This window comes from Cupressus sempervirens, chromosome 2 (assembly GCF_028749045.1).
Source record: "Cupressus sempervirens isolate cs-2001-9-10 chromosome 2, ASM2874904v1, whole genome shotgun sequence".
In the NCBI taxonomy this organism is placed as follows: domain Eukaryota; kingdom Viridiplantae; phylum Streptophyta; class Pinopsida; order Cupressales; family Cupressaceae; genus Cupressus; species Cupressus sempervirens.
Window position 1 is genome coordinate 290,091,333 of NC_143119.1, and position 27,342 is coordinate 290,118,674.

Sequence of the window (27,342 nt, forward strand, 5' to 3'; positions counted from 1 at the left end):
TTCCAAAAGGCTAAAACTTACTATTCTAGTAGCAAACATCCCTGCAAGCTATGGCATTCTCCTAAGTAGAATTTTTTGCAAAGACATGGGAGGAGAAATAAAACTAGTCTGGTCTTGTGCCACTACCCGAGTTGGAGATAAAAAGGTGAAGTTAGAACCATAAGAAAAGGCAAAATTCACTGTCCTGAAATCAGATGATCCTAGGTCTCAAATCTTGTATCATGAAATGTAGTTTGGTAATTATATGTTGTTCTCTAACACTTGATATTTCAGAAGAATCAGAACAAACTAAAGGTGATTAGTTGTGGACTCTAGGATTTGACGACAATTGTGCTAATGCTGGTTCAGGTGCAGGGGTAGTGTTGACATCACCTAGTGGGGAAATGACTTGCTTGGCTTAGAAGTTAGATTTTAAAAATACTAACAATACTGTAGAATATGAAGCTCTCCTCCTTGGAATAATGGCAGCAAAACAAAAGGGAGTCAAGGTACTTAAAGCTCAAGGAGATGCAGAGTTTGTGGTGAGACAAGTCAAAAACCAATGTGCAGTAAAGAACACAAGATTGACAAGCTACCGTAATAAGGTGTGGGATGAAATTGAGAGTTTGGGTGCTTTCTCAATTATATTAGTACCCAAAGAATTCAATTCAAGAGCTGATTCTTTGGTAGTTTTTGCATCATTGCTTCTACCACATCCTGATTTCAAAGATTAGATCTATAAAGTAGAAGTTCTATTCAGGCCCAATGTTCTTGATAATGAAGATTCATGGTAGGCATTTGAAGATGATAAACACACACAAAAATTCATTGAAGGAGAAGATCCTTTTGAATTCTTGTATTTTGAAGGAAGAAGTAATGCAAATGGTGATGATTTAGTGATAGGTGATAAAAAGAAAATAGAGCCTGATATGATTCAATTGAAAGGTAATAAGATTCCACCCTATCTAATTTGTTTAGAAAAATTTCCTGATAGGCATGATGCATACATTTAGAGGGAAAGAGATAAGAAAGGAAAAGCCTGTGGTGAATATGATGGAATCAATATAGGGACATAAATCAGCCCAAAAATGATAAACATAGGAAAGTTTTGCACACCAGAGGAGAGGATAGAGATTAGGAAATTACTCATTGAATTTCAAGATGTATTTGCTTGGAGCTATGAAGACCTTAAAAATTTCTTGGGTGGAAAGTTGAAACATGAAATTCCTCTTAAACCAGAAGCAACACCATTCAGGCAGAAACAAAGAAACTACAACCCTATAGTTAAAGGAGAAATCTTCAAGGAGATTGATAAAATGTTGCAGGCTAGGATCATATATCCTATTCATCATTCTACTTGGGTTGCTAATATTGTGCCAGTGAGGAAGAAGAATGGAGAGATAAGGATTTGTGTAGATTTCAAAAATCTAAATCAAGTCTCACTCAAAGATAATTTGTTCTCCCTAATATGGACCATCTCTTACAAGCTATTGCAGGATCAGAAATGATGTCCATGTTAGATGGTTTTTCAGGATATAATCAGATTTAGGTAGATGAAGCAAATCAGTTCAAAACTGCATTTACCACACCATGGGGTACTTTTGCCTACAATAGAATGCCTTTTGGCTTAATTAATGCAAGTGCAACCTTTCAACGTGGTATGAATTTGGCCTTTGGTGATTTGAAAGATAGAATCATTGCCATATATCTTGATGATTTGACAGTCTTTTCTAAGAAGAGAAAAGATCATATCAAATATCTAGAAAAAGTGCTACAAAGATGTAGAGATCATGGTGTCTCACTGAATTCAAAGAAGTCAGTATTTTGTGTGGCAGAAGGCAAGACGCTTGGTCATATTGTATCCTAAGAAGGAGTGAAGATTGATCCAGACTGAGTTAAAGCTATCCAACAATTAAGTTTGCCATTGAGTAAAACTGGAGTGAAGTCTTTCTTTGGCTAGGTAAATTTCTTGATGAGATTTGTTTCCGACTTCTTTGAAATAGTTAAATGTATAGTTGATATGATGAAAGGCAATAAAACTTTCAAATGGAGTGATGTTGGGAAAGAGGCTTTTGACGATATCAAGGGTGCCATTGCCAAAGTCTCTGTGCTTGTCCATCCTGACTACACTAAAGAATTCATCATTTATTGTTATGCCTCAGAACATAATATGTCAGTTATATTGATGCAAAAAAATAAAGAGAGAATACAAGCTCCAATTGCTTTTATGAGTATACTATTAAAGAATCAAGACTTGATATACTCATAGATGGAAAAACATGCATATGTACTGGTGAGAGCCCTTAAAAATTTCAGGTTTTATGTGTTGCATTCTCATTCAGTAATATATGTGCCAGTCCTTGCAGTAAAAAGTATTCTGACACAACAAGAGGTTGGTTGTAATAATAGAGGAGTGACGGAAAAAGTCCAAGAATATGACATAGAAATTAAGCCAACCAAACTTGTAAGAGGTAATGCACTCTGTAAAGCCTTAGCAAAAGATCAACAATTCAAAGAAGGAGATACTCCAAAAGTTCTTATGGTAAGTCTTTAGGATCCTTGGTTCTCAAACATTGCTTATTTTCTGACATATGGTGAATGCCTTGATGGATCGACTACTAAGCAAAAAAGAGATCTAAAACCAAAAACCTTGAAGTATGTGATTCATGATGATGTCTTGTACAAGAGAGCAATTGATGGAACATTTTTAAGATGTGTGGATAAGGAGCAATAGGTAAAGTTGTTGACATCTTTTCATAATGAGGCATGTGGAGGACACGTCTCTTCTACCGTCACTACATTTAAAATTTTGAGGCAATGCTATTATTGGCTTGGCATGTTTAAAGATGCATATAAGTGGGTGGCTAATTGTGAGAAAGGCAAGATGTTTATTGGTAAACCTCAGCTTGTTGCCCTACCTCTTAGGCTGGTGATAATTGAAGCTCCTTTTCATTAATGGGGTTTAGATTTTATAGGTCCATTTAATCCTCCTTCTAGTCAAGGACACTCTTACATATTGATTGCCACAAATTATTTCAGTAAATGGGTTGAAGCAAAGCCAATGAAGAAGACTTCATTAGAAGTAGTATGTGAATTTCTCAAAGAGCATATATTGATCAGGATTGGAGTTCCTGTGAAGTTGATAATGGATAATGCATCTTATTTTTCCTCTTCAAAGATTATTGAATTTTGCTCTGATAATGGTATTCAAGTTGGGCATTCCTTTGACTATGGGCAAGCTGAGCCTAGTAATAAGAATATGATTAATATTTTGAAAAAATTGGTCTCAGATAATAAGAAAAGTTGGCATAAGAAGATTCATGATGTTTTATGGGCTGACAAAACCACACGTAAAAGGGCCATTGGTATCTCACCTTTCGAATTAGTCTATGGAGTGGAAGCTAATTTGCCACTGCCTCTAGAGCTTGCTGCTTGTAAATTAAAAATTGTGATTGAAGATGTTTTCAAAGATAGATTAGAGAAGAGGATCTTGTATCATACGAAATTGCAAGAAGAAAGGGAAGAGATGGTTGATAAAATCACTGAACATCAAGGAAAGGTAAAGAAGTGGTTTGATAGAAGAACAAGGCCTAGAAAATATATGGAAGGCAATTTGGTGTTGCTATGGGATAAGAGACATGAGCCAAGAAGCATGCATTCCAAATTTCAATCTTTGTGGAAAGGACCATTTCAGATGATACAAGTGAATCAAAATAACTCTTTCAAATTGACATATTCCATTGGAGAAACCCTGCCATGTTCTTATAATGGGTAGGATTTGAAGTTGTATCAAATACAAAATTGAAAGCAAGTAATCCCTACATAGTAGCTAGATAGGTAGGCCTTCTTTTCATGCAGTTTGCTTTAGCTTAGTTGCTTGCTTTCCTAGGTTGTTTGTTGTTTTCCTAGTTTAGTCTGTTCTTTTTGTTTCCAAGTTGTCACTTTTTGTGCTGAACCAGAGACTGCTAGAGCTTTTTCAAGCATTATCATGCTTAAATCCTTAGACAGAGTCAATTGTTGTCCAAGTTTCAATTCATATCTTTTTGCTCTAGGGTTTTGAGTCAAGTCAAGTGTCAATGTCTTGAGTCTGAGTCTAGATTGCCCATAGGATGACCTTTCTCATCATTTCTTTGAGCTAACTTGATGCACCAGTTCAATGGCTAGGTGATTAGGTTTTGGAGGGTTGTTATGCGTTTCCCTGATGAGAAGAAGGTCTGGATATTCTGCGGATTCATCTTTCTTTGTTCCTAATCATGTTGAAGACAAGGATTCATGCTGTGTAATAGTTTTTCATGGAAGATATTGCAAATGATCAAGATCAAATGCAAGAGAAGCAAATAAATCATCACAAATGGCGAAAGAACCTGATCAAAGGTGGTATGACTCTTGTTACAGTGAAATCGACGGCTTAAATTTTAATCTACATGTTTACGTTGCAAAGTTGACAAGTCAAATGACTTAGAGACTAAATCCAAATCGTCGGATGAAGACCAGATCGACAGATGATTTTTTAAAGATGGAATTATAAGTATTCAATGATGAATTTCCTCAGCTGTCAGATCTTTAAAAATCTATGGTCGTTGTTATGTCGCTTTTTAAAGTTATGCGAATGATAACCAAAGCGACATTATGATAGTTCAACACGTGTCCTGATGTGCCCATTGTATTCCATGAAGTGCCACGAAGCAAAGCAGTCCAATGTCAGATTTTCCAGCAATGGAATAGTGCCACCTGTCTGCCAGGATGTGCATAGTTAGAAAGCGGACCTGCACCACGAAACAAATAGAGATTTAAGATCATCTATCACCATTGTCAGATTCAAATAAGATCAACATTTGTCATATTTTTGCTTTCCAAAGATGCAGGAGGTTTAGCTAATGCGAGAAAGCAAGAACACGACATGTGGATCAGGTGGCCCGTACTACAAAGCAAGCTGGATAATTAAAGTTTCCAAATCTCAGCCGTCAGATTTGAATAGATCAACATCTATCGCATTTTTACTTTCCAAAGATGCACGAGGTTTAGCTAATGCATGAAAGCGAGAACACGACATGTATACACAAAAGGGACCCACAGAGGAAAATGTAAAGGAAGAAACAAAGAGGTTTATAATGATTTAATCTTGATCGTTGATTTGAGATCAACGATGAAAATTCAAAGCTGTAGTTACCGTTATGATATGAATTATATAGACTTGGCGCCATGCAATAGAATATGAAGAAAATAATGATTTTCTGCCGAATTCCAGAGATTGCATGAAGCTGAACAGTCATCGTGTGTTTTCAAAAGTACCATGGATTTAGAATTGTCGATAGAAAAGATGTCATGTTTTCATATCATTGGATAATTTCATATTTTATTTTCCTTTCTATTTTGTGACTGTTGCTCTGCTGAACTGAGAAATGATAGAAAACTATAAATGTAATCTGTTTTGATAATACAAAGGTTGGCAAACTAGATGGTGAATTGGTCTGTAATTCCATTTACTCCATTTGCTTGTCATGTTTTGTGGCCCATGCATAGAGTAGTTTTGCATTAAGAGTTGAAAGACAATCATGTATGATTCTATGAATAATCAGATAAATTCCATTTCACTTTGATGTTTGTAGTATAGTGATTCCTTTTACTTTCTTTATAAATGGTTCTATTTCTTCTCTTGTTCATTTAATAACATGTTAGATAGTTTCATTGGGAAATGAAAGATAAATGTGTATGAATCTATTAGTCATTGGTTGGATACCATTTCATTCAAAGTTGATAGTGAAAGCAATTCCATTTGCCGTCATGTGCATATCTCTCCATTCCTCATCTGCATTTACATGGTTAATCTACATTTAGAATAGAAGTATCAAGATAAGCTACTATAGTCATTCTATTGAGTGTGATAGGTTATTCAAATCCATCTTGCCTAAATTGTTTGTGCCTACAAACAATTTGGTTATCCTTTACTACTATCAAGTTAAGAGATTATAATGTCGAAACTTATGATCTCTTAAAAACATATTCATTGCATATCATTGAAAATCGTAGGGAGCTTTACCTAATCATTTAGAGGGCAGTGATAGAATACATACATTGACCCATTTGTTGGTAAACATCCTTTCATGTTTCCAAATATTGGGTATCAAAGAGTTAGGTTATAAAATTTGATAGGAGGACAAACTGTTAACCAACAGATGGATATATGTTGATATCCTTAAATATGTTTTTTTCAAGAATATCATATTGAAATTATATCTTTCTATATATTTGAGAGCATAATGTGTTCAATAACAATCCTCCCTAGCTAAGAGGGAGTGTTAATGTTGTAGCTTCATAAAAGTTCCCTGATGAATCTCTTCTGCTGATCTGCTGTAATTTTATATTTTTAAATTTGTTTTCCTTGTTTATTAAAATTTTCTTGCAGAGCTAGACAGAAGTTGCAGAAGGGTTTGATTGTTTTATATTTTTGATGATTTTTCAATAAGTAATAACAGAAGTACAATAACATGAACTAGTTCTAAAAATGTATTCCAAATACATATAAAGCAAAGTCACTTCAAGCAGATTTTTTTTTAATATACGCCTAATATGTAACCAGATGAAGATTTACAATAATATCCAAATGATTACAACCAAGAATAAAGCCAACCTGAAGGCGTGAAGGTGAAATATGAGCCCAAAAGGAAGCTACGGCCATAATCCAGCTCTCAAATGCTGTACGTGGAAAAGTAGATGGCTGCCAAGTGCAGCTGTACAATTGCAAAGTGCCCACACGTGGGTAAAATACCCAAACCCCAGCTAAAACTCTAACTCAATACTGCGTTCCCCAGAAGAAAGAATGCACAATTTCCAAGATGCTTCTGACTGCAAGAATCCAAACCACTGTTTTGAGGGCTACATCCCAAATAGGCAAAGTAAGTGGGTTTGGCGTCCCAAATGCTGAAAGCTCAATTAGAGCCCAAAACACAAATCCAAGATGTAATATGTTAATGATGCCTTCAAACTTTGTCTTTACCTCCTTATAACCCACCAAACTTAGCTCGAACCCTAAAAGTGTCCCCATGTGGCGTTAGGTTATAAAATAATATATTTCTTATTTTTTAAAGTGGTCAAGTATCCAGAAAATGGCCTTTTTCCCAATAGAAATAAATCCGTTCAGCAAAATGCTATGAGTCAAAAGAGAAATATTTAGAAAAGTTCAAAAACTTTCCAACGAGCTATTACACCAAGGGATATTCACCTAGATGAGGCCAAAAAACCCCTTATTACTCCAAAATGGCCTTAACTTAGCCCTATTTAAATTATTAAAATCCTAACTTAGGAGAATATTTAAATATATTAAAATATTTCCCAAATAGCGAACTGATAGCCAAAACACCTCTACAAGGTGAAACTAAACTCGTCACCTCCTGTGACTGATGTCGAATAATCTGAAATAATTGACAGTCTCATCCCTCAAAATTAGGGATACTCCTAAAAAATAGGAATGTCTCCGAATCTCCCGAAACTGAAACCATAGAATGATCTCGTAGAGACTCAAGACTTAACCCATCTCCACCTCCTAGAATGATTAAGGAACTACTCTCAACTGCTCTCCTACTATCTGAAACTCTAGACCCAAACATTGTGTACCCTGACTGAGACCCTAAACACCACTGCCAGCCTACGAGACTCTAATGATAGGCCAACTCTATTGTCTCTAATGTCCACTCTAGAAAGGGGATATGACACTTCAGTCAAATTTAATTGATCTAGAGTTAATCCCCTATGGTTATTGGTTAAATACTATTGCATTTGATTAATCATCAATTAGACACACACACACACACACACACACACACATATATATGTATGTATGTGTGTATATGTGTGTGTGTATATATATATATATATATATATACACACATATACATACACACACATGTATGTATGAATGTACGTACGTATGTGTGTGTGTATATATATGTTGTTAATAATGTTTAATGGAAATTAACTTACAACAACCAATATTGATTAACATAAAGACAAATCTCTTCTACTGCTATAAATATGCTTTCGGATCTCCGCTTGGAAACACAAAAACATATATAGTGCCATTACATTTGCAGTGATCTTGAAAACTCAACACTGATCATCTTACCCATGCCACCGCATTAAGCTGCTCAAAAAATAAAATATACTTGCTTATTATGATGGTAAACTAGTCATTGCATTACTAAAACAATGAGGAGAAGAGAAGATGTTAATTTTCTTGAGGATGATAGTTGACACCATATTTGGTGGATATTTCTAAAGAATTTTCCACCGGTGGAAAATCCTAACGTCGAGGATTTCCCCTCCTTATCAAACCTAGAAGAGATGCAAGATCACACTAAAGCAGGGGTGAAATGGCAAGTTTGGGGAGTCTAAGTGGCAAAGTGGATCCGGTTGAAATTCATGACGCTAAGGGTTTTCCATCGGTGGAAATTCCTTATGCTAAGGAGTTTCCACCACATCAATTCACCTACATTCCACCATCCTCTAAGGCATTTAAAGACCAATTCATGGCATGAGGGCAACATCATGAGCAAGAATAGAAAAAGGAATCACCAAGGAATGTTGAAATGAGGTAAAATGTGAGAAAATCCTATTCTGTGGAAATTCCTAATGCTAAGGATTTTTCCCTGGTGGAAATTCCCAATGCTAAGGATTTTCCACCACCTTTTCCCCTTTTCGTTTTTCACCAAAATGCATTTCAGGCAAGTGTTAGAGGTAGAAGATATGGAGTTAGGATGAAATTGAGCAACAATGATGAAGTTTGGAAGGTTTTAAGATAAAGAGAGGCTACACCATGTTTGGTAGAAATTCTTGAAGCTGAGGATTTTCTCAAGTGGAAATTCCTAGAACTAAGGATTTTCCACCAGCCAATTCTCATCTTGTATAATCACTAGAACTAACCACCATGAATTGTTCTCGCAACCTATGGATGGAAATTAAATTTTTTGATGCTAGCGCTTTTAACTTTGCAATCAAATTTTAAAAAAAAGTGGGGCTTATCACCACTAAAATGCCTAGCTTTTGATGATTTAAAACAAAAATCTGAATTACCTCATAACATATTGAATGGGTAGATTGGAGAGTTGTAAGAGAAATGAATTTTAAAGCTAAGTGGGATGAATTTTATTTATCACTGCTGTGATTTTATTTTCTGTTTTTCTTTTTTTTTTGCGAACGTAATGTTTTTCTCCTTTGTTTTGCATTACGAATTCAATATGGAGGGCCAAATCAAAATTCATTTTTCGAAATTGTTCGAAAATCTGAGCATTGTTGGTGAACATACCCTCCATTGAGACACCAACAAAAATTGGCACTAAAAGGAGCTAGAGGGCAAGGTGATAATCAAGGCCTCAAAATATCATGTCCCCTATTTTGTTGAATAATAAAATAAATAAATCAATTTAATAATAAATTATAATATAACTTTTTATTAAATACATAAATTGTCTATTCTATAAATTTAATAAGACAAGAGAATGCAATATGAACAAAGCAATATAATAACAAAATTAGATAAAATATTTTAATAATATAATATATGACATTACATTATAATATGAACAATAAAATAAAACTATAGATATTATTGCTAAAATATATTATATAATCCCTTGAATATGATTAGTCAAGAGAAAATAATTAGAAATATAATGCCTGTTTGCTAGAGACACATCCCTTCAAGCATGACCTAACATAAGGTATAAAAGGTGAATTCCCTCATTAGAGAAAGGGCATGATATAGGGGATTTCTACAGTGAATAAGGAGAAGATACAAACATTGATAAAAAAAATATCAGAATCGAACAATGGTTGGCATTCAGACATACACACCCAACACTTTATATCCACGCAGAGGGAATAGGAAACAAGTAAGGAGAACATTAGAGAAACTATTAATTCATGTAGCGGCAGAAGTATACAGACTTACCTGTAGCACTATAACAAAGGAGGAAAATTAAGAACATTTAATAATCAACACCATATCATAGAACAAAGAGTGAACAACAAGAAGGTTGAAGCATTACATACTGAACAAACTTCCTTGAGAGAGAAGTTTGAACAGAATGAATAATAACAATGAAACATCATGAATACGGATAACTAGAAGGAAATTCTAGTCGGGAGTGACTCTCAAAAGAAATTACAATGAGATAGAGGATATTCTTGGTTGCTCATCACCATATCTCTTTAATCGAACATTATTGATTGCATAGACTTAACCAGAAAATAATATAAAGAGATCAACAAGAGACGACATATCGAATAGGTAGAAACAGACAAAATGGATAAGTTAAGAAGCCATGTTCATCACTTATAGAGATAGAGAAGATTATCAGGAAAGGAAAATAACATAGTCTAACTCGGCCAGGAAACAAGAGCATTGGAACCAAACTTGAAAAGTGTTTACAACTATAGATAGACACCAACAATTGCATACCAATTATTAGAATGAGATCACGTCATCATTTGAAGAAAAGTCAATATTCTGAAAACCTTACACAGAGATCTATGATGCATATGTGGATACGATAGGGGATAGATAATGGGAAGATTGAAAACAAGAAAATACGTCCAGATTATAGTAAGTGAATACTGCAAGAGACTAGGCATCATGCATGTATAGTTATACATATCGAAAGTATTAAATTTCTCTTCAGACATCTACAACTACCATTTGGAGTGTTGGAGAATTCAAATATGCATACGTGTAGATTAATAAAAATAGTATGACTTACATCCGCATATAAGGAATTTAGAGGTAGAATGGAAATATAAATAGATGTAGAAGAAGCATAATATAAATAGTATTTCAAGCCTTTTAATTAATACAAAATTATATGAAGTTTATAGCCAAAGAAGATAACTATGAAGTCAAAGCAATAACTTATAGGAACTTGATTTACGTAGCTATACAATTCCATCAAGATATATTTTAAGAATGGGGTACAAGTTTTAATGGAAAGAAGTCTTTTAGAGTAGATTGTAAGGTGAATAGTCTTAAAGCTCAGTAGATCAGAGGAGGGGACATTACACAAAACTTCAAGTCGATGCTACAAGAAGATGGCTCAAGCTCGAGGACCCATGAGAAGTATAGATTCATGTGAAAGCCATCAACTTGCAAATTCAGATTGTAATCAAGAGGTAATTTAGGAAAGCACATCAAATCCAGCCTTATGAGGATATATTCAAGGAGAATCAAGAAATACCAAGTTTATGGGTTCATGAAGATGCAAATGATTCAAGTCAATTCCATGAGGAAATTTCAAAGGATAGAGAAATCTCAAACATTGAGAGATGCTATTTGCAATTTTAACAAACACTTTTTACATGCCAAGACTCCAAGCACAAGATAAGGATCATGAGGTGGCAATTGCTTGCCTCTTCAAATTAGGAAATTTCAGTTTCAAGCAAAGTCAATTAAATCGTGCCAAGCGTCCCATTTTCTCATTGGTTAGGAAAATCATTGCAATTTTCTTATTGGCCCCTGAATTGGTGTCTTCATGTAATTGGTTGTAAATTTGGCGACCCTAATTAGGGCTTGTGGGAAGAAATCTGAGCCCTTGGTCTTGAATCAATCTTGGCCCGTAATTGTATTGTAATGGAACTACTATAAAAGGCCAAGGCCTTTTCAATTTTAAGAGAAGAGCTTGAGGAATTAGTTGGAGGTGAGATTGAGAGCTAGAGTAGCGTATGATAGCTAAGGGAGAGATTTGATCAAATTGTTGCTATGATGCTTTCAAAGTTATGGATAGTTCATTGTTGGTTCTTCACAATGAATTACTTGTTATTGCTGTGGATTGTTGCATGGTTTCCTCAATCTTTCACTTGGATTAAATTTATTTTCTTGTTAAATTAGTTTAGATCAATGGAAGTTGTTTTGGATGTTTACTTGTTTGATTCGAACAAATCTGGGCCACTAGCCTCTTGCCAATGGTAAGGGTGCCTTGTGTGGTAATCCGATGATTCAATGCACTTAACTTCAATTGATGTTGAATCCTTAGTTTGCATCCATTTGATGGGACTGGAGAGGAGATATTGATTTGAAAACCATTTGAGTGTTCCTTAGAAGCTTGCACTAGGTGGGTGGAGTTGCTAGCAAGATTACATCTAGTAGAGTTCAAGTTCATCCATGATTCCTTGCATTCATAGTAGAAGTAGAAATAGAAGTTATAAGTTGGAGTTGAAGTGGAAATTTGGAAAATCAAAAACTACATTTCCATTGCACATTGTAAAGTTAAATCTTTAGAAGTGTAAACAGTTGATGTCCATTGGATGAATATCGTAAATCCTTTGTGATAACCAACATATCACATAATAAAACTAAGTTAAGTCCACAATTAAGAAGGAACCCTAAAGTCAAATTATGATCTTACTTTGCAAGCTTAGCACGAGAGATGACCTTATATTGAGAGGATTGAGTGTTTGGTGTTTCTCCTTGAAACATTAAGTATTTGGTTCTGCATGTTGTAGTGGAATAAAACTCACATCAACACATCACTATGTGATTACATCTAGACAGTCAACGAGGAAGGAGGAAACAATCATCTAGTTGTTGCGACAACCCTACATGTGTTACGACAAAACTCCATAGATCACTCGGCATGGTGTCACAACCTCGACACCCTTCCCCACATTAGGTGGACGAATAAAACATGTCATTCACCCTGCATGACCATACACCAAGTGGAACAGGCACACAATGGTCGTATGTCGCATGGTAGTGTACCTCATGGAGAAAACACACGTCACACCCCGCATGCCAATACCTCTCAAACAGGTGATTGACGTAGCTAGCGATATACCTAGCTAGGGTATCTCCCATATGCTTACTAACACACAACAACCGAGCAACCATGGGGCCCCCTCTACAAGCATGCAAGGACCTAACTATCGCTCTAGATCAAGTAGGAATAAAATACATATACTTATTGTGTGCCTACACATATCTAAGTACATGGCATCGTGTCCTTGAACCCAACTCGCTACCATCAACAGCGTGACATCATTACTAACACTCCTTTTCAATTTGCTTATACACTTAGTGTATGTGCCTATTAGGTAGCCAGAACTCTTCAAAAACTTTTTTGGCTTATTTTCAATGGCTTTTGACACCTTTTCAATAATTTATATTTTGGCAGATGGTTAGAGGATTCTAGCATTGCTTGTTGAGTCCACCAAAGCAACTTGTTTATCTTAAATATAACTTTCAAATTTTGCATACATGTTCCTAATATGTTGGTTGCAAAATAGCATCTTTTCTTATGGTAAACTCTTGCACTTCCAACTCATTTTTTGTTTGAGGGGAGACTATGTCTTTATTAGGCTATAGGCTTGTTAGACTGTCCATAGGCAGGGATCAAACACAACCCATTTGACCATGTATTGGTACATTTTGTTTTATTTTCTTTGCATCTTGTGATAAAGTAACTTAGTCACATTTTAGTCTACAATTCTTGTTTAGACGAGTCATGACATATCATTATTCTCAATTTAACATATTTTTTTACCACTTTTAGGAATATAATAAATTTGCAAAAATTTCTTCGGCATTAAATGAATTTTGTGTTGCGACCTTTTAAATACTTATTGTATTTTGCTTTTTAAAGGCACATCTGGCTTCTTTGTCGTGCTTTTCTTCCTAGGTCTTGGGGTTCCTTCTAGCTATATGCAAATCACATCCCCCGTTTCCTTGATGTCTCAAAAGGATGACATTGTGGAACATAGGAAATTACAATTCTTGATGTTTTGATTTCTTTTATTTATATTAATGTAATGTCCCCTATTGGGATATTCCTATATTTTGCCTAAGAACATGAAATGAGTTATGAATTATATTGAGATAGTGCAGCTTACCACCTTAAAGACCCTGCAACCATGTTAGTTATCATCATGAAAGGTGAAGAAACATATAATTGACAATATTGCAAAGAGAATCCTAATCATCATTGTATATGACATAGTGTGCATGTGGGATATAATAATAGTTTCCCTATCAACCTATCCTCTTCATGGAATCCATTGGAAAATCATATAAAGGCGTCTTGAGCTTATTCCTTTCCTTTAAGCCCAAGAGTATGGGATGACACCTGCCATTTGGCCTCCTGGCCCCACTCGGGTTGGCATACTTGAATGAAACTTATGTGCTACTTGTATCCTTTATTATTTATTCCTCCATAATGAGACAGTTTGTTGATTAAAGTATTAAAAAGTCCTATATATATAAAATCTATTACCCATAAATATCATAATGGCAAGAATATATATATATATATATGAAGATAAGATTAGAAGTCAGCAAGATCAGAGTTCCATGCATTATGTGTCATACCAAATATTTGTAAAGCATATAAGTCTGCTGACTATTGTTATTCATTATGAAACTGAAAGTCTCTTCCTTGATTGATTGCCTTATTTCTTTGCTTGGATGCCTCTTCCCTAAATGACAATCTGCATTATATATCTCTCCCCTGGGATTGCAGAGTCATGCTCTATTTAATAGCCATGTCAAAGGTGGTGTCTTTTATTGTGACCGTTGTCTATTACTAACTTAACTGCTGTCATCTAAATGAAACCGCCCTAACACTGGTACCTCTTTATTCATAACCTGTGGCTATTTAGCATAATCTCACCATGCATTAATGTAGCACAATTCTTAACCCTTCTTAATATATTGACTGTCCTATTCATTTGCCTATCCTGGGCTCTTATGCATCGATAGGCAGAAAATGGTGAAGTCTTATCAATAAGATCATTTTCTTGAGCACTGATATCTTCCTTATGGTGGGGGCATGACAATTTGCGCCTCTAGGATTTGATAAATGCATGAATTAGGCCTAAATGTTTTCCTAATATTGTTCAATGTATCATTTTTGCCCATATGTACAGTTCCAAAATCATATCACTTACATGGATATATCAGGACTCCCATTTGTTAATGGTGTGAATTGTTAAATGCATCTTGGGACCTGAGTTGTATTGGGTGTTTTATATTATTGTTTTGTTTTTTTTTCGTGTATATGTTTAATATCAGAGATATCTAATGCAAGTTTGAAGAAATAAAATCTGGCATTGCTGTGTAGGAAAGCTTTGTTATCACCTGCGTTATGTATTGTCAGCATTTATATTACTGACTTTATTCATAAACAAAAACAATTATAATTTCAATTATTTATGTTTGAAAGCAATTGCTAGAGGAAAACACAGGGAGGAACAGAATGACTCATGGATTAGAAAAGTGCATATATTCTGCTCAATGTATAAAACATGTAAACGAGGGAGCCATGTGATTTCAAGAGTTCGTAATGATGAATTGATGCATTTTGGTTTTTCAGAGTTCCTGTTTAAGATTAGAAAATGTTATATTTTTGGAGTTGCAAGTCCTTGGTGATTAAGGAACTCTAATTTAATTAATAATCAGATAATAGAGGAAAATCTATGTTTTTAAAACATTTTGGAGATATTCACTTTAGACTTTTAATTTCTATACTTAATCCTCGTGTGCTTCTCTGGTACCAGCATTTTATAACTACAATACATGTACAGTCTTCAAGACTTCATGTGGATTTTGATTTTCTACCTTGTCTAATTGATGAAGTTAATGTTGCATGATTACATGTCCACCATTGCTTTAGGATGCTAATACTTGTTAATAATCATCAGAATTTATTGAATGTAGATAGTCCTTGATTGTTTGATTGGGCAATGCTCTTAAGATCTGGTTTCTCTGTTTGTTTGTATTATATATGGTATGGGTGAGAATTAAACCATTGAAGTTTTCTGTGCTTTCTTTGCAGTTTTTAGTATTTGCAGCTTTGCAATCATGTCTTCACTGAGAAATGCGATAAAGCGGCGGACTCATAAGGAACGTGCCCAGCCGTATGTAACCTCATCAATAAATGAGATAAAGTGAAATTCATTGTTCAGTTTACATCTTCTTAAGTTTAACGTTTGAAATGGGATTTTAAAATCACAAACAGAATTCAGAATTTCTACATTTTTGTTTATTTAGGGCAGCAAGGAACAAACTCGGATTACTAGAAAAACACAAGGACTATGTAGCTAGAGCTCGTGATTTCCATAAGAAAGAAGAAGCTATCCGGGTATGTACTACAACATGGCAGCAATTTTTTCTCACTATGAATTCTGGCAGTTGCGTATAACTATAAAACATTGAATATGAAGTAAACCATTTTGGTTTACTTTTAAAAATTCATGTTATTGACAAAAGTCTGTATCATTGATGATGTATTTCTTGTTCAATCTGTTCAGATGAAATTGTTTACTGCACAGTCCTGTAATTGTTCAAATACATGCATATTTCCTCTTTTGTTCACTTTCTGATGGTTTGCATTTTCAATGCAGATACTTCAAGAGAAAGCAGCTTCGAGAAACCCTGATGAATTTTATTTCAAGATGATCAAGACTAGACTGTGGATGGAGTCCACCGCCCACAGTAAGCATACGCTATTATAAAATTTCAGTATATTTTAACCAGACTAGTTTGGTGGAGTTTTTAAGCATTTATTTTGTTATTTAGGAGCCTTGCAAAGCATTATTCAGCAGAGGAAATGTTATTGATGAAGACTCAGGACATTGGGTATGTCCTTCAAAAAGTACAGAGTGAAAAGAAGGTATGTGCATTATCATCTGCATCATGTTATTTTTACACATTCACATATTCACTTGTTGTTTGGCAATGACAATCCAAGTTTGTTACGAATTATGCAGAAAGTTGAACGGCTTTCCTCTGTGCTGCATTATATCAATAATCCTCCTTCAAACAAGCACACTTATTTTGCTGATGACAGGTAACAGTAGTTAGTTGAACGGCTTTCCTCTGTGCTGCATTATATCAATAATCCTTCAAAAAAGCACATTTATTTTGCTGATGACAGGTAACAATAGTTACTAGGTGTTTGCATGTAAAAATGATACATCTGGTGTTGCAAAAAGTTTCACAAGTTTTCTACATCCAATTGCATTGTTGACATTATTACTTGCATTTATAAGGCATTCAACTTATTCTTAATTTAAGAGAGATGTGGTTCCGAATGATGAAATTTTAATAATCCATTAATTGAGTAAATAGTTGAGTGACTCTTTGCTTTGTCTCTGTCTTTCCATCGCAATTTAAATTATCGTCGGTTTTGGTCTGAAACTGTAATGGGCTTATCATTTTGAAAGTTGCATGGATATGGATACGGATACAAATATAGCTAGAGTATAAGACAGACAGGGCCATTTTTTAAGACCCCCAATATGGATATGGTTGGATATGACAGTAAGAAAAAACAACTACACATATTTCATAGAATTTTCTAAGTTATTGTATGATATTTTCATTACTTAAAAAACAATATATACATGTCATTGCTACATATATAATTAAAGCTGACTTAAATATTACAATATTTTAAAATTGATAGAGATGCTCTGGAAGATAATCCAAAAAATGAGTAGCTGAAATAGAAAAACTTCTCAGTTGTATTCCTCATTGGGTTTAGGTTTTTGTTTATAGTTATACCTACAAAAAGAGTTGCACGATTGAAGGTTTTTTGAAACCTTCAAAAAAAAAATAGAGGATGATTTATGTCAACTTTTAAAAAATCAATCACGTAGTATTTGGCATAGTCAGAAAAAAAAGGAATTTTTGGCATTGTGTGTAGGGAATCTAATGTATATCCATACCATATTGTATCCATACCCAATATGGATATGGATACGGGGATACATGTGCCCAAGGAGAAGCAGGGGAGTTTCCGGCTACTCTGATCATTTTATTTGTCAAAATTGGTCAAGCTTAGTTCTTTGTCAATGTTATGCTATTTTTAAATCATTGATTGGGCCATGTAACTGTTAATTGTCAGACCACACCAAGGAGATTTTGCTCTCAGAAATCTTCATCATTAATTGTGAAGAGATAAACATAAATAACTAAAATAAAAACAACCGAACTGAGTACACTAATCTACAAACATGTACTGCTTTAAAGTGTGAACAATGAATATGCAGAATTAAACTCTCAAACCTTGTTGACCATTTTCACCCTTCTCTGTGCTGTGACCTTGCTTATCAACCATTTAAGATTTTAGTACCCACTTGCCATTGCCAACAATCCCAAGGGGCAGTCTCACCTGAGGAGCACAAGTTTGGAGACCCAGTACTCTTCCTACCATGGAGGTTAAAAACTTAAAACACACCAGATCTGAGCATACAACACACATGCAAAAACGATAGTAGAGTAACATGAATGCATAAACATTGAAGATTCTCATTTATATCACCATAGTTGGAAAATTTGGAATAAAGAAAAACTTGGCAGACCAAAATTATTTGACTTAGCAAAAATTTTGCAGACCCAAATTTTTTGCCTTGGCAATAACTCGGCAACTTAGAATCTTCTTAAATTTCTTTAGAACACATTTTTTCTGCAAAATTCAATGACAAGAAGTGTCTAGTGACTCCATAAAATTAGAACATAAGTGTTTCCTAATAAATTTGATTGATTTCGATTGTATCAGCATACAGAAACCTTATGGGTGATAGCCTGATGCAGTAGCTAGCTGACAAAATAAAAATAGCAAGACTAGAATCAAACACAACATTTTACAGCTTCCTCTTCCCTAATGTACTGAAAACTAGGGAAGAGGTAGAGGTTCTAGTTCTTGGAGTCTGCTATGGCTCCTTGTGCGGCATGGGAGGCAGTGGTTCGACCTCCAATTTGGTAGTAGATGGCAATGACTCCTTAATCTCATCAATGTCATCGAATCCTACATCTGCTTCTGCCTCCACATACTCCTATGCTTGCTTCGCCAAACCAAGAATCTCATATTCAGTAAACAGTGGAGGCTTCTCATCCCGCCCTATCCAATCAGTATAAGGATCTATCTCATGCAAATCAATGGGATCCTTTGGTTTGTACTCTACCCTTCTTGTGTGCAGCCAAAGGTTGTATAGCACGAAGTAAAGGTGATTAAGGTGTTTTTGGGCTAATTTGTTTCTCTTCTCTGTGTGGATAGCCTTTAACAAGCTCCAGTTGTGCTCATAGCTGGATATACCACAAGGTTGGCATAAAATGCATAGGAGAAATTCTCATGCCCTGTTATAGAGAGCACAACCCTTATCCAAGTGCAGACATATTAATAGAGAAGCTTGGTGAGGGAATTGATAAAGGACTGACCCATATTTAAAAAAAAATATAATTACTAGCATATAATAATCCTGACTTACTATAGTCAAAAGTTAAACCCAGGCTAATGATATTTTTGTCAAACAGTTGGTATGTAATTCTGATAATAAGCTCTGGTATTGCTATAAATAATTCGGTTCCAGAATGTATAACAATATAACTATGAAATCTGCATACAACGTAATAATCTTAGAAAATAACAGTACTGCCTTTTATTAATTACAACTCACAGAAAACCCCATACAAAGTTTTAGCTATGATATATCATGGAGTAACAATTACTAAATGGAGTTTTCAACATTTATCTATATTTAAATTTCAAACGCAGACAAGTAAATGGTGGAACCTGCTTTAGTGGAATGCTTGACCTGTGAACTGCCTGACGTGAAGTTGCTTCAATTGGTGTAGTCGTTGGTTAGCACAGAGGATGCCTGTGTAGAAAAACCGTGGCTCACTGTTAGACTTCTGAACTATCACCTCCATTACTTGCGTGCAGACCCTGCTATGTATTCCCTGCCGACAGTTGGTAGAGAGTGGACCCGTGTAGCTACCCATGGGTTACTGTCACTGCATATAGACGTCACTGCGAATTCTGCTGCCTTCCATGTGCTGCTTCTGTTCTTCCTTTCCTGCTCGTCACTCCTGGCTGTGAATGCATTCACGTACAGTATTCTCACTGTGGTGAAAGCCTGGCTGCCAATCGACTATTCTGATCACTCCCTTACTTGGTCACTGTAGGTACGGAGCTAAGGCAACATAGGTAATGCCAAAACAATGATAATGGACGGATACTTCACAATATACTGATTTCTACTCCTGGCGTCCCAAACACAAGATTGTCCAGTACTGACCTGTATGTGTTAGAATGTCTTCAAACACCTGTAATACCGTCGATTCCCACTTCTTAAAAGTCTTCAGTGCAAAAAACCTGGAGTCACAGTTCTGAAATGCAAATGTGAGATACTAGGTTTGTGTCTAGTCTCATTATTCTTCCTCAAGTGGTCTTGTCCTTAGGAAAATCTAGTCACAATTAAGCAACCTTTAGGATTTATAAAATAACATATATTCTCCTAATGACAATCCCAATGCCAATGCTTTCTTTTATAACCTCGAAGTGTGGAGAGATACAAACATCTTAGCAATGTGGGATAAAAGACTATTTCATCTTTTAGTTACTTAAGTCATTTTGTCATTAACTAACTTTAAACTATAAAGTACTTTATATTTCAACTCAATAAAATAAAGTGACTGTAACCTTGGAATTTCCCATTTAAAATCTCCTCCACTGAAACCAAAGCTCCTGTGACTGATAGGCATCCTAAATCACATGCTATTATCCTATTCGGATGGAAAGATAGACCAACTAAGCGCTAAAATAGCTAGCGCGAAGAAGGGGACATTACAATGCTCCCTTCCTGGGATTACTTGCCCTTAAGCAATCTCAATGCTAGATGCTATAGGATTGACTCGCTTTCCCAAGTGGCATCCTCATAAGGTAAATCCTTCCAATGAATCAAATATTCCTTGATGGACTTGTTACACAGCTTTCTCTCTTTGATCTCTATCACCTCTGCTGGAACTAATACAAGCTTCCCTTCCTCATTGAGCAGAGGCAACTCTATTGAGTGAATTGTATGCTGGCCAATCACTTTCTTGAAGCATGAAACGTGGAATACGTTATGAGTTTTGTTGTCATTAGGTAAATCTAGCTCATAGGCAGTGTAACCTGGGTGCATGCACCCGGGTCAAAACCTCAGCGCACCTGGTGCGGGTGTGTCATGCACCCGAGTACCCCTGCTAGTAGCTTTTCTGCCGCCGCACCCCGGCCGCACCGGTTGAGCACCCGGGTGGGACGTGGTGCTTCTCGGGTGTGCGTGTGCGCAGTGCTTCCCGGGTGCTCGTGGGTTGCTTCTTGGGTACTTGCGGGGTGCTCCGAGAAGAGGCCAAAAAAAGTAAAAAAATAACAAGTGTTTTTGCATTTATTTTTGTTTTTGTTTTTTAGGCACGCTAACCCTAATTGGGTGTGGGTCCCATGTGGTCTATTTGAAAGCTTAATAAGACCAATAGACCCCATTTTCATTTCACCATTTCATTTCATTGTTTTGGAGCAGCAAGGAGCTAAGTGAGAAAGAGAGTTTGGAGGAGCTTGTGAGAGATTAGTGGGTGGTTTTGCAAGGGATTGCAAGATCAAGAGGAGCAAGAAGGTTTGATTTGGCAAGTGTTCCTCAAGTTCAATGTAGGGTTTTTGTAATGTCCCCTTTCTAGCATTCATAGCATGATGTTGTCGTTAGCCTATTTCCCCATAGTCCCGTAGGCTAACTAGGACAGTAAAGGGGCTTAGAGGCCATTTGGCCTAGACAGTTTCAGTTGCAGGTCTTTCTGAGGGGTTCTAGGGCAACTTTGGGCATACTTACTATTTATAGTAAGTCATCTTGGACATGGCCGGACATTCAGTCACAGTGGTATGTCGATGGTAATTATTTAAAATTGACAGGAAACTTATTTATCATTGATAAGATTTGTTATGCATTGATAAAGCCATTTTATAAAGTTAAATTTAAATATTTAACTTTATTAATGCATAGACTATAGTTTGTGGGAAATATTTAAATTAAAAGAGTTCCCTTTATTTTTATAACACATTGGAGACATAAGGTACATAAAGGGAGTTATGTTTTATCCCACATTGAGAAAACGAAGGATTGAGCTCTTGTGAGAACACTATAAAAGAAATGGAAGAGCTTTTTTTTTGTATGCTTGGATGAAGATTAATGTTATGTTGCTGGATATCTGATTATTGGGCTTGGAGGACAGAATCCCTCTTTGCTAGCATTCTCTTCGCTATTGGAAGACACAGTCAGGAGGATCAAGGGTGTTTTCACTTCAGGAAACACATTGGGTTTCATTTGGGGCGTTCGCATAAAGAAATTTACAAGGGTTTGAGATGCAGATCTGAAGTTAGTTATTGCTATAGTGCCGCATGAACAGTATTTTGCTATAGTCGGCATGAACAGTATTTTGCTACAGTACGGCGTAAATAGTGTTGGTATCAAGTTTACTTGTTTTTTCGGCTGATTGGAAGTTTGGAGGGCTGCCGACTACATCTGCAAAATACTACGGCAACTAATCCCAGGTTTCTTCTGTCAAATTTTGATACTTTGCATAATAATTGTTGAATACAAGTCTGAATAGTTGTTACAGCCTTTAAGGCAGCTGTAAGTGCACATCTACATTTAAAAATCACCCTTTATCAGCAGATTTTTCATTTACTGTTGAATGTGTGCCAAGTGTTTGTGAAAATGTTATGATGTGTATTATGCATTTTAATGTCACTTCATAGTTGTTCGTAAATCTACTCATTGGAAAGCAATTTATTGAGAAAATCAGCTTTATGAGTTTGCATACAAAGTGTTTGACAATATTCCTTAAGTTAAATTTCTACAAGTCAAAGTTCAAATTAGGGGAGGATATTACAGTTTTTTAAATTTTTTTATTTTACTTAGTTTTTTTGGTTTTAAAAATCAATTTATAATTATTAAATTTAGTATTTAGTTTCACTTTCAAGTTTTTTTTGAATGTTTCATTCTTGAATCTTGTTGATAGTTGATAGTTCTTAGTTCTATGATTTTTATTATCTATATTAATTTTTAATTTTTTTCATCGTTCTTAAAATAAAAATATGTCAATATGACATATGTTGAAACGTATTTAGTATTTACTTTTAATGTTTAGCTTCATTTTTTAATATTTTAAATTTTTAAATAGTAAATGCTAAAATTAAATAGTAAACTTTTAAGTTTAAATTATTTTTACTTGGGATGAAATGTATCATGATCATTTTTATAATTTTATTTTCATTTTGTGAAATGTAGTTTTATAAATGGCTTCTAGGTCTGGCCAAAGTGCAGAAGACATGGAAATTAATGAGGCAAGTGCATCTAATTATGAGCCTAAACCTGAGCCTGAAGGAAGTGATCATGGGGCTAATGTAGGTGGTCAATCTAAGCCTGAGGAAGAGCCTCCTTATGTTGCACTAGGGGTGCCTTCTACTAATTGCCTTTCAGAGATTTTGACGAAGTATGCTAGGGGTCCTTATGATCCAAAGTCCCCTCTTAAACAGTTTGCTACAAAAATTGCACGCCCTACACCTTCAGGTGGTGGCACACATAAATGGAAGTGCAATATATGTGGAGCAGAATGGTTTGGCAATATTACAAGAGTTAATTCACACCTTTTTTGGAGTGGCTATGATGTGAACCCATGCATATTCTTGTCAAATCCTGAGAATGTCAAATACAGAATTGAAGTGAACAAACTATGGGGCATTCCTGATGATAGTGATGTTCCAGTGCCTAGATCTTTGTCTGCTAGGCAACAGGTACAGAATATACAGCAGTTACAAGGGCAGCAAGATACATCTACTCGTATCTTGCATCAGAGAGCAGGGACTATGTCACCTACACCATCATTTTCCTCACCTACACATAGTTCAGCAGGGGACAGCAGTAGGGGGAAACAGAAAGCAACTACAAGTCGTAGTGGTAGTAACCCCATTGCTCATTTATTTAACATGCATGCAGGGGACTGTTTAGATGATGCTGTTAGTGATTTCTTCTTTGCCAATGGCATCTCTACAGATGTGGCTTGATCTCCCTATTTTGTGAGGATGATGACCATGGCAGTGAACGAGGGAGAGCCATCATATGTGCCACCAGGTGACCACAAGATGAGGACTACAATGTTGGGTAGAGCCTATGACAAGGTTGGGATCTTGATGGAGCAAATGAAAGCATGTTGGATGGAGTCAGGCTGCAACATTATCATGGATGGGTGGGCGAACATTAGTCATCGTCCACTCATCAACATTATGGTTACATGCACTGAGGGCCCATACTTTTTGAAGGCAGTTGATTGTTTAAGGCATCGTAAAGATGCTGATTTTCAGTTTCATGTGCTTAGGGAAGCCATTGAGGAGGTTGGACCACAAAATGTGGTCCAAGTTGTGACAGATGCAGCACATGTGTGCAAAGCTACAGGGAGGCTTGCTAAGGCAGCTTATAGGCATATTTGGTGGACTCCATGTTGTGTGCATGCCATGAACAATGCACTCAAAGACATGGGGAAAATAGAGTGGATTAGAAAGGTGGTTAATGATGGGAGAGAGGTGTAGATGTTTATTTGCAATCACCATACATCACATGCACTTTTCAGGAGTTTCGCAAAGAAGCAATTCCTGAAACCAGTTGAGACCAGGTACGCATCATATTATATTCTCTTGGAGAGAATGATTGAGTTGCAAGAGCCATTGCAACTCATGGTTATGACACAAGAATGGAATCGATGGTCTGAGTCCAGAACAAAGTAGAGGAAGAGGGTAAAGGAGACAGTGAAGAGTGATCAATTTTGGAGTGATGCAAAATACATAGTCTCCATCATTACTCTAGTGTTTAAGGTGATCAGATATGGAGATGCAGATTCACCTAGCCTTGGAGAGGTTTATGAGTGCATTGATTCCATGCTTGGGCAAATGAGGGCTGCTATGCATGAGGGAGACCCCACTCTAGCATTCTATACGGAGCACATTGAGCCTATCATTCACCGTACTTGGGAGAAGTTGAACACTACTTTGCACATGGCTGCCTATGCATTGAACCCAAAGTGGTACATACCTAGGCTTGGTAGAGTCACACCACTTCGGGCTAATGAGGTGAAAAATGGGTTCTTTCAATGCATTGCCAAAATGTATGATATTGAGACTGCTAGTGAGATTCGCACTGAGTGGTCCGAATTTGCTAGTCTTTCAGGTAATCCTTAAATCTTGATTCAGTGCTCTAAACTCTTTATAATTATAAGTTCTTTTAATAATTAATTGTAATGACCCTTACTATAAAGGCCACTGAAACCCTCAAACTGGACTTAGGAATTTTGTCAAACAGTTGGCATGTAACCGAATAAGGCTGCAATATTACTAATTGTTGTACAATGAAACCTCAATATATGATGCCAATAATGTATGAACAACAATTCCAGATTATAACACTACCAATCTAAGAGATAGATGACAATATGAAACTCAAATATGAAGTCCAATGCAATTCTGATTTTATGACAGCAAATAGAACTGATTACAATGAGAGACTGTCACAACTATGCACTTCTAATACATCAAGCTCTTGACAATGCAATGTTATGACATGAACAATAACCCAGTTCAGATTTGGAATGCAAATGACGAAACTTTTACAACAGTTATTAATGACTGGAAATAACTATTTATGCAATGACAATGCTGACTGTTCTAATCCATAACATGCAATATTTTGGCAATCAAAACTTCAGTTTGTGCACCTAGAATAGCTCCAATTTTGCCGGATATGAATGCTGAATTAATGCCACACGAAGACCTCACAATCTGCCCCAAACCGACTCACAAAATTGCTGCTGCTGCCCAACTGACAGGGCCGTACAGGTACGGCCTGGTACGGCTGCTAGATAAAAATATTGCAGCGTTTTTTGTCACTCCAAAAGCAATAAATTTGGGCGCCTAGGGTTGCTGAATAACCCCCTAAAATATGAAATTCATCCGTCAAGCCAATTAGGAGTTATGAGCAAAAACGTGGGTCCAAACCCTGGACTGGCAGTCTGAAAATAATGCACAACTGTGTCTTCAAACCCTGTTAATCAATCCACAAATGCTAGGGCACAACTGAAACCCTTATTCCAACCAAAGTAAACCCTTATAACTGAATCTCAATGAAGTCCAAATGAGATGGCTGAATTACCAACTCCTCAAATGCAACAATTCAGGTGATATTTCACACCCTCAAAGTCGCCAATCCAAGGGAGTGATTCGTTCCCAAAGATCAAATAATAATTTGCAGACCCAAGAGACTACAAATTTGCTCCACAATGGAAGAAGTAGAAGAAATCTAAAATCCAAGCATGTCCAAAATGAGAGGCCCAGCCCTCTATTTATTCACTTTTCTAAGAAGTTGCTAGAACTTCTAGAAACATCCTTTATAAAATCTCATTATAATGCACTTTTTATAATAAAGTAATTTTATAAAATAAAAAGTGCAACTCAACTTAAAATTATAACATGTAGGCCCCAATAACACATAATAATAAAATATAACCTCTTAACACTTCTTCAAGAGCAAGATATGACCATCTGATCCGCAGAATTGACTCTCTCTCCACACCATTTGCCTACGAGAGTCTGGAATAGGCAAAATCCATGATCAATGTCATGTCGAACTAAAGAGGGGACATTACAGTCCGCCCCTCCTGAAATTGCTTGGCCTCAAGCAATCTCAACGCCGGGTGCTGCAAAATAGCTTCCCCCTCCCAAGTAGCATCCTCAACAGGTAGATCTTTCCACTTAACCAAGTATTCTCTGATCACTCTTCTGCGAAGCTGCTTTTCTCTGCTCTCCAGGATGGATTCTGGCACTAAAATCAATTTTCCCTCATCGTCTAAAGGAGGTAATACTGTGGAAGGCACCACATTCTGACCCAACGCCTTCTTGAGGTGGGACACATGAAACACATTGTGCACCCTGCTGTCTACCGGAAGCTCCAACTCATAAGCCACCTCACCAATTCGCCTGATAACCCTGAATGGTCCGTAATAGCGTGGCTTGAGTTTCTCTGCACCACTCTTCTTAAGAGTAGATTGCTTGTATGGCTGCAACATGAGGTAAACCATATCATCCACCTCAAAACTACGCTCAGTCCTCTTCTGGTCTGCATACTGCTTCTGCTGGTTCTGAGCTCTCGCAATATTATCTTTGAGAGTAGCAACTATATCCTTACTCTCCTGTAATAATTCTCTTGCACTGGGTACCCGGCTGTTGCCCAACAACAAATCCAAGAAACTAGGTGCTTCATAATCGTAAAGTGCCATGAAGGGTGTCATCTGTATAGTGATGTGATATGTAGTATTGTAACAATACTCGCAGAGATATATCCATCTGACCCAAGCTTGCTGCTGAGCTGCCACATAATTCCTTAAATACCCTTCCACCCATTTGTTCACAATCTCCGTCTGACCATCAGTTTGTGGGTGATAGCTAGTGCTGGGTGTAAGCTCCGTGCCACATAACCGGAATACCTCCTGCCAAAAATGACTCATGAAACGGCTATCCCTGTCACTCA

General features: G+C 36.3%; 1 pseudogene across 1 annotated transcript in view; it reads left to right on the forward strand.

Moving 5' to 3' along the window:
• The window catches only part of LOC149572206 (putative U3 small nucleolar RNA-associated protein 11), a 146,796-nt pseudogene that overhangs the window by 81,487 nt on the left and 37,967 nt on the right, over window positions 1-27,342 (forward strand). The window contains exons 2-6 of the transcript XR_016359904.1: window positions 15,792-15,873; window positions 16,007-16,097; window positions 16,360-16,450; window positions 16,535-16,628; window positions 16,726-16,805. The product of XR_016359904.1 is annotated as a putative U3 small nucleolar RNA-associated protein 11 (transcript). The remainder of the gene's footprint in view (window positions 1-15,791; window positions 15,874-16,006; window positions 16,098-16,359; window positions 16,451-16,534; window positions 16,629-16,725; window positions 16,806-27,342) is intronic.